The following is a 12,572-nucleotide window of genomic DNA, read 5'->3' on the forward strand; positions in this document are numbered from 1 at the left end:
GGTGAAGTTTCTTGAAAGCAGAAACCTAAATTCATGAATGAAGGCAAATTTACTAACCTAATAGGCACATCTTTTAAGCAGGCTTTGATCATTTTCAAATTATTCTCATGAAGTATAGTTAATGACACAGTTTACATGACTCCAGTCTTCCCAATTGCAGTGGTCAGCCTTTCATGCTAGTAAGCATTGCATGCTCAGATTTCAAGGCCTCCAGTCCCACACCCCAGCTGGAAGATGCTACTGTTCACAGAGGAAAGGTGATCTGTGATGGGGCATTAAGTGAGGGCAACCCCAAAATCAAAGAGCAGAGATACTGAGTCCTGTGGCTGCCACTAATCAAAACACTGTGTCTGGCCATCACCTCCAGCCTTCCAGCAGTGAGAGCCCTCTGGCCTACCACCTCAAGTGGTTTTCCCTCCAACCTCCTTCTCTGTCTACTTTGCATTGAAACCACACTTTGTTTTTATTTTTTTTAATTGATTGATTGATTGATTTTTTATATATATTTTTACTGGAGTTCGATTTGCCAACATATAGTATAACACTGAGTGCTCATCCTGTCAAGTGCCTCCCTCAGTGCCCCTTACTCAGTCACCCCATCCCCCCTTCCACCTCCCCTTCCACTACCCCTCGTTCATTTCCCAGAGTCAGGAGTCTCTCATGTGCTGTCACCCTATCTGATATTTCCCACTCACTTTGAAACCATGCTTTCATCTCAACAATCTGCTAGTTGAGGCAGCAAAGACTTGTACCTCCTCAGGGAAGCCTTCTCACCCTCTGAAAAACTTCCACAAATGCTAATTACTTGCCTTTTACATGCTTGTAACTAACATCCAATTATTTGCCATCACTTCAATGGCTGTCCTCTCTATATTTACATTAGACCACAGAGAGATGCATCACATATGGTCTGTGCAACATTATATCCTCAACCCGTGGCATAATGCCTGGCACACAGTAGGTGCTCCATAAATGTTGCTGGCTGATTCATGGACTGATTCTACCATGATGCCAGCCCTGGCAAACATTTCACTGAGGTATGCTGCCTATCCCCTGGTTAGAGAGCATGAGTGTATGAGTATGTATGCATGCATCTAAGTGTGTAACTGTACAGGCAAAAGTAAGTGGGTATGAGGATATAAGTGTATAGTTGTGAGCCTGATTGTGTGTGCCTGTGTGGGTCAGAGTCTGTGAATCTGAGTGTAACAGTGTGAGTGTATGTATGGGGGTAAGTGTGTGAGCAATGTGTCTGTGAATGTGTGGGTGTATGTATAGTCCTTCACTGCACTTATTTGTTTGAGCATAAGAGCAAGGGTTCTAAAGCCAGCAAAAACCAACAAATATTAATTCTGTTCAGATGCTTCACATCTTCCTATATTAAAGATATATCCCAAAACTGTTCCTCAAGTTTTCCAAAATGTGCATTTATTCAAATCTAAATGATGATTTACATTTGGCTTTGAAAATGGCAAGGAGCTACCAGTCTAGTCTCTGAAAATCTCTATCCCTGTCCATAACTATTCTGATTGCTGGTCTTGTTTGGCACTAGTGAATGTATTATTGGCCCTTCCAGGCTAAATGCTTACTGAATTGTTGAATCAGTGTGGTTTGATCCATTCCCTTCCTGAAGATTAGAAGCTAGTGTCTTCTGTTCTCCGCTCTGTGCTTTTATTCAGTTCAAGGTGCATTTAACAAGCCTCCAGGTGTGGAATGTGTGGAGCACAAAAGTGAATAGAAATAAGTCAGTCAAAAAAAAAAAAAAAAGAAGTCAGTCAGAGAAGGACAAACATTATATGGTCTCATTCATTTGGAGAATATAAATAATAGTGAAATGGAATAGAAGGGAAGGGAGAAGAAATGGGTAGGAAATATCAGAAAGGGAGACAGAACATAAAGACTTCTAACTCTGGGAAACGAAGTAGGGGTGGTGGAAGGGGAGGAGGGCGGGGGATGGGGGTGACTGGGAGACGGGCACTGAGGGGGGCACTTGACGGGATGAGCACTGGGTGTTATTCTGTATGTTGGCAAATTGAACACCAATAAAAAATAAATTTATTGTTTAAAAAAGAAGTGAATAAAGTAGGAACCAGGCCTCAAAGAGATTACATCATAATTTAACTCTAGAAACCCCTGCAACCACAGTGTGCTGAGCCCCAATAAGTATTCAGAAGATGCTACATTTGTCTTTTGAATACAATAACAACAAAAGACTGTGACGGTGCAGTCAAACCAACAACTGCCACTTTAGGAGAGGTAGATGGGGGCATTTTATAATTAAGACCCTTTGAAATACAGGACTCTTCTGTCTTATGTTCCCCTAGACATTTCCTCCCTGGGTGTGTGCTTCAACCCTGGCCCTCCTTGGCCTCACATTCCTCTTCCTTCAGACAGTGAAGGAATGTCCCAAAATGTCCCCAATGGAGACATCTCAATGACAGGAACCCCTGGAAAAACAAAAACAAATAAACAAACAAACAAACAAAAAAACCTCATGGTAGGCAGCCCATGTTCCATTAAACTTCTCATATTTCCACTATTTGAATTTCTTCCCATCCTACTAAGTAGAAAGCCTTTTAAAAATCTCTTCTTATGAGTAGCAACTATGTTTTAATTCTGGGAACTTTTTTTCAGTAGTGTTTGTGCTACTTTCCCAAGTTTTGCTTGATTGGAGTTGCTCTCCTCCGATAGGCAGCAACTCCTCCATATATGACCTCAAGGAACCCTGCAGCAGGCAGGCCTGTGGGTAATAGATGCTGCTGCTGGGGCTGCCCACCCCCACCAGCAAGCTTTAGATAGCTGTCCTATCAGCCTGGATGCCATATAGAGGTGCTCCCTTTAAGAAGTGTATATGTCAATTGTGTGCAGAGGAAGGCAAAGAATCCAAGTAGCTCTATCTTACAACACCAAGTTCTGCAGGGTCAGTTGGGCACATGCTGTTGAGCCAAGAAATATCTAAGCCAAAAGAGGCCAAGTGACCATGTGAGGTGACGATCATTGAGATAAGGGGGGAGGTTTGGGTGTGTAGCAGAAAAAATGCCAGATCTCCACTGACAGAGAGTGAGACCCAGTAAACCAAGGCACATTTGGATAACCAAAATAAGCAACATCAGCCCTACAATAAAGGCAGAAAGCCTCCTGTGGGAGGTAACAAAGTATTAGGAGGAGAATGCTGGGGAGCACTGGATGGCTGGGAGAACTTGACAGTAGGCAAAAAAACAAAAACAAAAACAAAAACAAAAAACCCAGCAGCCTAAAAAACCAGAGGGTGTCAGGCTGTTTGCAGGGACAGCAATTCTCATTAGAGATGACTAATTTTCAAATAATTGGGTGGAGGGAGGGGAAAAAACAAAGCTGGACAGATACATTTGTTACTATTTTTTAAAGGATTTATTTATTTATTTGTTTGAGAGAGAGAGAGAGAGAGAGAGCACGGAGAGGGGCTTGGAGGGAGAGAAATCCTCAAGCAGACTCCCCACTGAGCACAGAGCTTGACCTAACGCTTGATCTCATCACTTAAGAGATCACGACCTTAGCTGAAATCAAGAGTTTTCTGCTCAATAAACTGAGCCACCCAGGCACCCCACATTTGTCACTTCTAATAGCTTGTGGCAATAAACTTTAGTGAATTTTATAATGTTTATAAGCTTATTAATTTTATGCTATTTGGCATATTTAGTACATTTGTACGTAGTCAGACAGAACCTGAATAATACAATGAAAAGAGGTGTGCTCCTTTTGATGAAGAAATCGGTTATTTTTAGTTGTGAGCTGAATTTCAGTCAAACTGACTTCTTTGCACAACCCTAACAACTAACATTTTTCTAAACCCTGATCTTGAAAAAATCAAACATTTATCCCAAGAGCAATTATCAAAAGTCTTTTGAGACATAAGGTAGAAAGTTCCAACTGATTACAAATGTGACCCACTGAAGGGAATTTATATGACAAATGTATAAAATGGAAGTTCATAAGATTCCTCTAGTGGTGAAATCTTTCAGGCAAGCAGCAGTCCGTGCATGGGCATACAAAGCAGGCTCTGGAAGAGGTTATGTTTTTAAACGTTCAATACTAAGCCTGGTCTTTCTTTTCTGCAAATCATAATTATTACTATGGCAGACCCTTATGAATGGACAGATTGATAGGAGGAAATGTATCATTATCCATTAAAATTTGATGTGAACTTTTAAATTTTTCATAAGAAATGAATGTACATTGACTATTTTTCCTGTAATATTCCAAAATTTAGATTTATGCAATGGGACAAGCCAGCTACTACAACACACCTTTATGTTGAACTAAACCTGCACATAAACTATGGAATGAGATATTTCTATATGCAGCAATAATTTGGCAAGTGAAGGCAGAATATTCAGCAGCCAAAACCTAAGTGAAGTTGGAACTGAGGAAGGTAAGCCAATTTTTTGAGAGCATATGACAGACCCAGTGAACTTCAGCCTTGAGTTCCAAGTCCTGTTGAAGCAGGGAGGGGAAGGTCAGAGCCTGCCCAAAGAGGGGGCCCAAGAGGCATCCTTGCATACCCCAAGCAGCCACTGTAGTATTAGGCAGACTAGAAACATACTCATCATCCTCAAGGTCTGCAAAGGCAATCATCTGACTCTATCAAACCTTAGCTCTGAGTGGAATGGAAAAATATTCTCATTGATGATCCATGATCACCAGCCAGCTCTCAGGAGTTTTCAGCCTAAATTTGGATTTCTTAGGTACACAAGAAAACCTCAAGTTGAGAATTCAGACAAATCTCTGTCTGATAGTGCTCTGCTGCTCAGTAGGAGAAGGACGTTTGTCTCTTCCCTGAAGAATCACTGCAACAAGGACTCAAAGGATTTCCATGGTAAAGGTCCAAGATAAAATAATCACTAAATTCACAAAGAAGCAGACAGCCAAGTCAGATTTGTAAATATGTCACAGATGGGGAAATTAAAAATTGATAAGTAAAAGGACACCTGGGTGGCTCAGTCAGGTAAGCAGCTGATTCTTGATTTTGGCTCAGGTTGTGATCTCACGACTGTGGGATAGACCCCTGTGACAGGCTCCAAGCTGGGAGTGGAGCCTGCTTGGGATTCTCTCCCTCTCCCTATGCCCCTCCCTGTGCTCACTCTCTTTCTCCCCAAAAAATAAATCTTTAAAAAAAATAGATGAGTGCATTAAAAAAAATACTAAAAGGAAAGACTAAAAATGTAGATGAAAAGCAGAGATTTTATCTATCTATGAAATTAATAGCCTTGGAAAAAAAACAAATCCAGCTATATGTTGTTTAAGGGACATTTCATTTTCTAGAAATGAAAAATATGTAAACTAAAAATAAACATTTTGTCAACAGGTTAGAGAATTAGTGACCTGAAAGTTCAGTTTGAAGAAATTATTCAGAATGTAACACAAAAATACAAAGAAATGAGAAATGTAAAAGAGAGATCAGGATATGAGAAGCTTTAACTTATATAAACAATTCAGGAGAAAAAAGAGAGAAAATAGCATACAGGTAACATTTGAAATGATAATTTTCCAGGTTTAATTAAAGATCACTTAGGAATATATGATATTTATTATAAATAATTCTCACATAGGACACATTTTTAAAATGTCTACTTCTAGACAGTGAAACAGTTTTTTTTACAACATGAACGCGTATCTTTCAAAACATCAAGGAAATAAAGATATTTGCAGTTAAATAACAACTCAGCAATTTTGCCACCTATGGACCATAACTAAAAAAAATTCTAATAGGTATTCTGAGATATATATTAAAGAACAAAAGAAGTCTTAAATAACTAGGTAATAGGGGCATCTGGATGGCTCAGTCAGTTAAGCATCTGACTTGATTTCAGCTCAGATCATGATCTCAGGGTCATGATCTCTGGCTCTGTGCTGAGTGTGGGGCTGTTTAAGATTCTCTCTCTCTCTCTCTCTCTCTCTCTCTGTCTCCTTCTGCCTGCCTCCCCCCAACACTTCCACTCTCTTTCTCTCTAAAATAATAATAATACATTATATTTAATATTATATTATTAATGTATTATTAATATTATTAATAATAATAAAATAGAATAGGTAACAAAACAATCATAGTATGCAAGTCAGAAAGTGGGCTGTTGCACTTTGTTCTTCCTAACAAGACCTGCCCTCAGGAGAAACTAGTTAATCAGAACCTAGTTTACTGGAGTTTTATTAGAGCCAATGGACCTGAGTAAGGGAAACACCCAACTCCAGCCCACTCTAGCCATCCTGTCCTACTTCAATAAGAGGGAGGAGACTGAGAAGCATGGATGAAGTTCACAGTTCAGAGGCATAGGTCCACTAAAAGATTGAGCTTTAATTATAGATCTATAAAGCACTTCCCTTTATCCCACCTCACTACCACATTAGTAAAAGCCCTACGGTAGTTCTTTTAACCAGTACACCATATTCTGCTATCAAGAAAAAATTATAAGACATAATAAAAGCAAAACAAAAAAACACACACAGTTAGAAGGGACTGAGGAAGCATTGTAACCAGACCCAGATATGACAGGAATGTTGTAATTATCACACCAAGAACTTAAAACAATTATGATTAAGATGCAAAGGGCTCTAATGGAAAAGGAAACAGCAAGATGGGCAATGTAAGCACAGAGACCGAAATTCTAAGAAAAAAAAAACAAAACAAAACAGAAATAAATGCTGGGAGTTAAAATCACTAACAAAAATGAAGAAATACCTTTGGTGGACTTAGTAATCTGAACATGGCTAAGGAAAAAACCTCTGGGTGTAAGGATAGCTCAATAGAAATCTCTAAAACTAAAAAACAAATAGGAAAAAAGAAATCTACAAAAAGAGAGACAGAACAGAATATTTAATAATTGTGAGATTGCTGCAAAAAGTGTAACTCATGTAATGAGAACTCTAGAGGGAGAAGAAAGAAAGGAACACACACACACAAAAAAAAACTCGGACAAGAATGACAGAGAATTTCCCCAAATTAACATCAGCTGCCAAGCCACAGGATAAGGAACTCAGAGAACACCAAGCAGAATGAAAGAAGAAAAAAAATACAACTGTACCTAGTTGTATCATTTTCAAATTACGGAAGTCAAAGATAAAGAAAAAATCCTGAAAGATGCCAGAGGGGGTGGGGGAAGCACCTTCCCTATAGCGGAGCAAAGATAAGAATTATATCTGATGTCTTCTCAGAAATCACAAGAGCTAGAAGAGATGGTGTAAAATATTTATTAGAGAAAAAAGTGCACCTAGAATTCTGTTCTTATCTTTCAAAAGTGAAGGAGAAATGAAGTCTCTCTCAGATAAAAATTGAAAGAATTTGTTACCAGTAGAACTGCCTGTGAGAAATGTTAAAAGAAATTCTTCAGAAAGAAGGAAAATTATAGATCCGAAACTTGGATCTACATAAAGGACACTGGAGAGAAATATGTATAGGTAAATTTAAAACTTTCCATTATTCTTGTTCTTAATATAACCCATAACAGTTCAGAATAATAATAATGTTTTTGTTATATCTGTGCTTATGGATATGTAAAATGTGATGAACAAATGAATGACACAAAGGATGAGAGGGAAGAATTAGTATTATTTTTTTACATAAAGTATTTGCACTACCCATTGTGCAGCATAGTGTTATTTGAGACTAGACTTAGATTAGTTGTAAATGTATACGGCAAACTCTAGGGTAAACACTAAAAAAACATAAAAACAAAGTACAACTGATATATTAAGTAAAGAAAGAGTTGGAGACTCTAATGTTTGTCTACCAGAAATGGACAGATCCCCTAGGCAGAAAATCTGTAAACACCTAATTAAACTGAACAACACCATCAATCAACTAGATATGAAGGATTACATGAGAACTTCCTTATGTAATAACATGTTAAAATGGAAGTTTCTATAAAGACACCAAGTCATGATACATGATATATGTTAAACCAAATCACTGCATGGACAATTTACAAAGAAAATATTTACAAACTGGTTTAAGATCTCTTGAACTCCTCCCCAACTTTAAGATAATAAAGAGTCAAAAGAGAAAAGAAAGTCCGCGGAAAAAATAGAAAAAATAAATCCAAATATAGTAGTAATAAGGATAAATAAAAATGGAATAAATACCAAGTAAGTGATAAAGAATAATAAATATCATACTGGATAAACACCAAATCCAGCTATATGTTGTTTAAGGGACATATCCAAAATAGGACACCTAAAAATTAGGAAGAAAAAAATGGGGAAAAAAGTTTATAACAGGTATGATGTAGTGAATACTCACTGTGTGCTAGTTAGTTATGTAAACAATTTATATGTGTTAACTCATTTATTTCTAACAATAATCCACTAAATCTACAAAACTCTAAGTTCCACAAGGACAGGAATTTCTGTTTGCAGCTATTTCTCCCAAGCACAGAACAAGCCCTAACACATGATAAATGTTTAATAAATATACAGTAAACTAATGAATAAACAACTTTGTGAGGCCGATCTTGTTCTCTCCATTTTGGAGACAAGAAAACTGGAGTACAGAAGAGTAATTAAGTAACACAAGTTCTAACCACTAAAAACAGGGCCATTAGTACAATCTGATGTATCTATATTAAAATCAGACTTAATATAATTTGATGGCAAAAAGCATTACAAAAGATAAAGAAGGTCCTTAAATAATGCAAAATTATTCAAGACCAGAGAGCTATAACAGCTCTAAACTTGCAACTAATAACAAGTCTTAAAATAATAACATAGTCTAAAATATAGTAAGCCAAACTGATAGAATAACAGGGAAAAGTGGGATAAATCTAACATACTAATAGAAGGTATTAATACACCTCTTTTGGTCATTGTAGACCAAAGAGACAAAAATATAAAAGTAGGCAATAGAACATTTGAATAGCAAAATTTAAAACCTTGACTTGAACATATACAGAACACGTGATACTATAAATTACACATACTTTTCAAACACAAAAAGAATTTATTGACTAGATAATGGGCAATAAGTGAGTTTCAGCAAATTCTAAAATATTGGTATCTAACAAAAAAAAACAAGAAAAAAACAATTCTAAAATATTAGTTTTTTTTTTTTTTTACTATGAGATTGTACAGCAAACAAGATAATGCCTTTACAATGGATTTTCAAGGATAATTTGGCACTATGCAATTTTTACCCTATGAATGGGTTTTAGGGCCAACCTCCCCAGGAGAGGAGACTCTGTTGGACTCAGTATCTCACTCTCTTCTCTGAGTCTTGATCCTATTTCTCTGACTCCCCTTCTTGAGCAGGAGCCTTGCAGGGGAAACTGAATAAGTTTCAGGAAGGGTTGTGAAAGATGCATTTGTTACCTGCGTGTACATTCTAAAGAAGAGAAAGTCTTGGCTACACAGGTACCCTTTTCTGGTACCTAATCTATGTTCTCTGCCATAAAATACACCATGATCAAGAGAGATTATTCCTGGGATTCAAGGATGGTTCAACATACGCTAATCAATAAATTTGCTATACCCCCATTCATAGAATAACAGTTTAAAAATAATGATCATTACAAAATATGCAGAAAAACCATTTGACAAAATATGGCATCATTTCATTAAAAAAATCTCAACAAATTCAGTATCGAAGGAATATACCTCAACATAACAAAGGCCATATATGACAAGTACACTGCTAAAATCATATTCAACAGTGAAAGGTTGAAAGCTTCCCCCCTAAGATCAGGAACAGGACAAGGGTGCCTACTTCCACCACTCCTATTCAACATAGTAATAGACATCCTAGCCAGAACAATTGAAACAAGAAAAAACAATAAAGGCACCCAAATCAGAAAAGAAGAAATAAAATTATCTTTGTTTGCAAATGATATATTCTTCTTATATGGAGAAAATCCTAAAGACCAAAAAACTTTTAGAATTAATAAATTCAGTAAAGTTGCAGGATACAAAATCAACCTACAGAATTCAGTTGTGTTTCTATACAATAATAATGAAATACCTGAAAAAGAAATAAAGAAAACAAATCTATTCATAACAGCAGTAAAAACAATAAAATATGAAAGAATGAAAATAAAACCAGAATCTCAAAGAAGTATATGCATTTCCATGTTCATTGCAGCATTATTCATAATAGCCAAGATACAGAAATAACCTGTGTCAAATGGGATGAAAACAATGTGATATATACACACACACACAATAGGATACAATGGAATGTTATTTAGCCATAAGAAAGAAGGAAATCCTTGAGTATAGACCCTGAGAACCTTATGCAAAGTAAAATAAGTCAGGCAGAGAAAGACACTGTATGATCTCATATGTAGAATCTCGAAAATCTGACTTATAGAAAAAGAGAGTAAAATGATGGTTTCCAGGGGCTGAGAGATAGGTAAAATGGGGAAATGTTAGCCAAAGGATATAAACTTTCAGTCATAAGACCAATAAATTCTTAAATTCTAGAGAACTAATGTACAGTATGGTAACTAAATACTGTGTTATATTTTTCACAGTTGCTAACAGAATAGATCTTAAATGCTTTCACCACAAAAAGGAAACGGTAATTATCTGAGATGACGGGGTTGTTAACTAACTACTATGTTAAACACTTCACGATGTATGAGTATATTAAATCTTCACAAGGTTATATGTCAATTAATAATTGTTGTATAACAAAAATTAACAACTTACTTACACAGTATGTTACCTCTATAAAGCTGGAGAGAATAATAAAAGCAAAACTAAACAATGCGCAATTTAGGGACACAGATATATGCATTAATATTATAAAGAAAAGTGAAAGAATGAAAATTACAAAATTCTGCACAGTAGTTTCCTCGGATGCTGCAGGGCGGGGATGGGAATGAGTTGGAAGCAAGAATATCTTAGGGGATTTACATGTGTCATAGTTTTTTCCTAAACTATGTTGCCTGCACAGAACTTTTATTATGTAGAATTATTTTATCTTACACGGATTTTATATCATTTTTTAATCTATTTTATATCTAAAGACAATAAAAACCTTTTATAGAAGAGTCAGAATTTTCCCAGAAATATTCTAGTATCTTTATTTTCAAAAGCTGTATAATCCTTATCCAAAAATATCTCCTGTGGGACTCCTGGGTGGTTCAGTTGGTTGGACGACTGACTCTTAATTTCAGCTGAGGCTCTGATCTCAGAGTGGTGGTATCAAGCCCTGCCTCCAACCCCACACTCAGTGTGGAGTCTGCTTGTTTCTCTCCCTCTGCTTTTCTGCCCCACCCACCAAATAAATAAGTAAAATCTTTTAAAAATGTTTTTTAATATCTCTTGATTGGGGCACCTGGGTGGTTCAGTTGGTTAAGCTCGCAACTCTTAATTTTGGCTCAGTTTCTAATCTCAGGGTTGTGGAGTCAAGCCCCAAAACAGGCTTTGCACTGGGTGTGGATCCTGCTTATGATTCTCTCTCTCACTTTCCCTCTGCCCTTTACCACACCCCCTCTATAAAAACAAAACACAAACAAAAACACCTCTTAATTAAACCAAATACCTGGGGAATAAATGAGCCAAGGGATGTTAGCTTTAAATTTTTATTTATTTTTATTTATTTTTATTTTTTTTAATTTTTAGTTTTTTTAATGAGAAACAGCAAGAAAACAATTTACTACTGATGCTACAGATTGAGTAATGTCTACTTGAATATTATATAGCTGAAAATAATACTCCACCTATGGTTATATCCAGATAACATTAGATTGGAGCAAAGGCAGCTGTCGTGCGCACAAAAATCTAAATCTAGCATGAAGAAGAAAATCTCTTCTAAATTAATCTCAGAAGGAACTCCTGAGGCCTTCTTTGTAGAATGAAGTATAAAATGAAATTCATAAAAGTTTGGTATCACTGGACAATATTATCACTTTCTTAGAAATTGGTCTGACAATTGCATGTTTTGAGAGGTAGTTATGGAGCTGACTTAGTTAAACATGTAGTACTTAGTATTTCACTCAGAAAGCGTCCCCTCTGAGCAGTGATTTCTAGGTTCACTGTATCCACCACAACAGACACAACTAATAGAGATGACAATCACAACATTAACATATTTCATAGAAAAGCTAGCAGAAAACAGCTAACACACTATAGAGCTCAAATATATCTCCTAGATAGCACTGATTCTTTGGCATAGTCTGACTCATCAATCACTTGGTCAACAATTTCCTTCTTGGTGTTAAGTATTATGTTCCATTGTCCCAGAGCACTTTCATTTTTTAAATAGTGGTCAATAGTTGTCAGATAATGGAAATTTGGGTCAGACACAGGTTATTCATACACTGCATAGTTCCCACATGCGTGAATTTTAGATACATGGTATACTGACTGTGAATAATTTCATAAAAGGCAAACTCAGCTGCTAACTCTTCAGTCTACAAACCACTCCATAAATAATAACTGTGCAGCAGGATCAAGTCTGCTGCTGATGGATCAGTGAGCATTTGTTATCAAGCCACACACAAACAGCAAACCACACAACTGTGTTGTTTCCCCTCTCAGTGATAAACCCACCTGACATTTTACCAAAAAAATGGGTCATTGAAAGAGAATTGGCCAACAAAGATGAA

Source organism: Canis lupus, chromosome 3 (assembly GCF_011100685.1).
Source record: "Canis lupus familiaris isolate Mischka breed German Shepherd chromosome 3, alternate assembly UU_Cfam_GSD_1.0, whole genome shotgun sequence".
NCBI classification, from domain to species: Eukaryota; Metazoa; Chordata; class Mammalia; order Carnivora; family Canidae; genus Canis; species Canis lupus.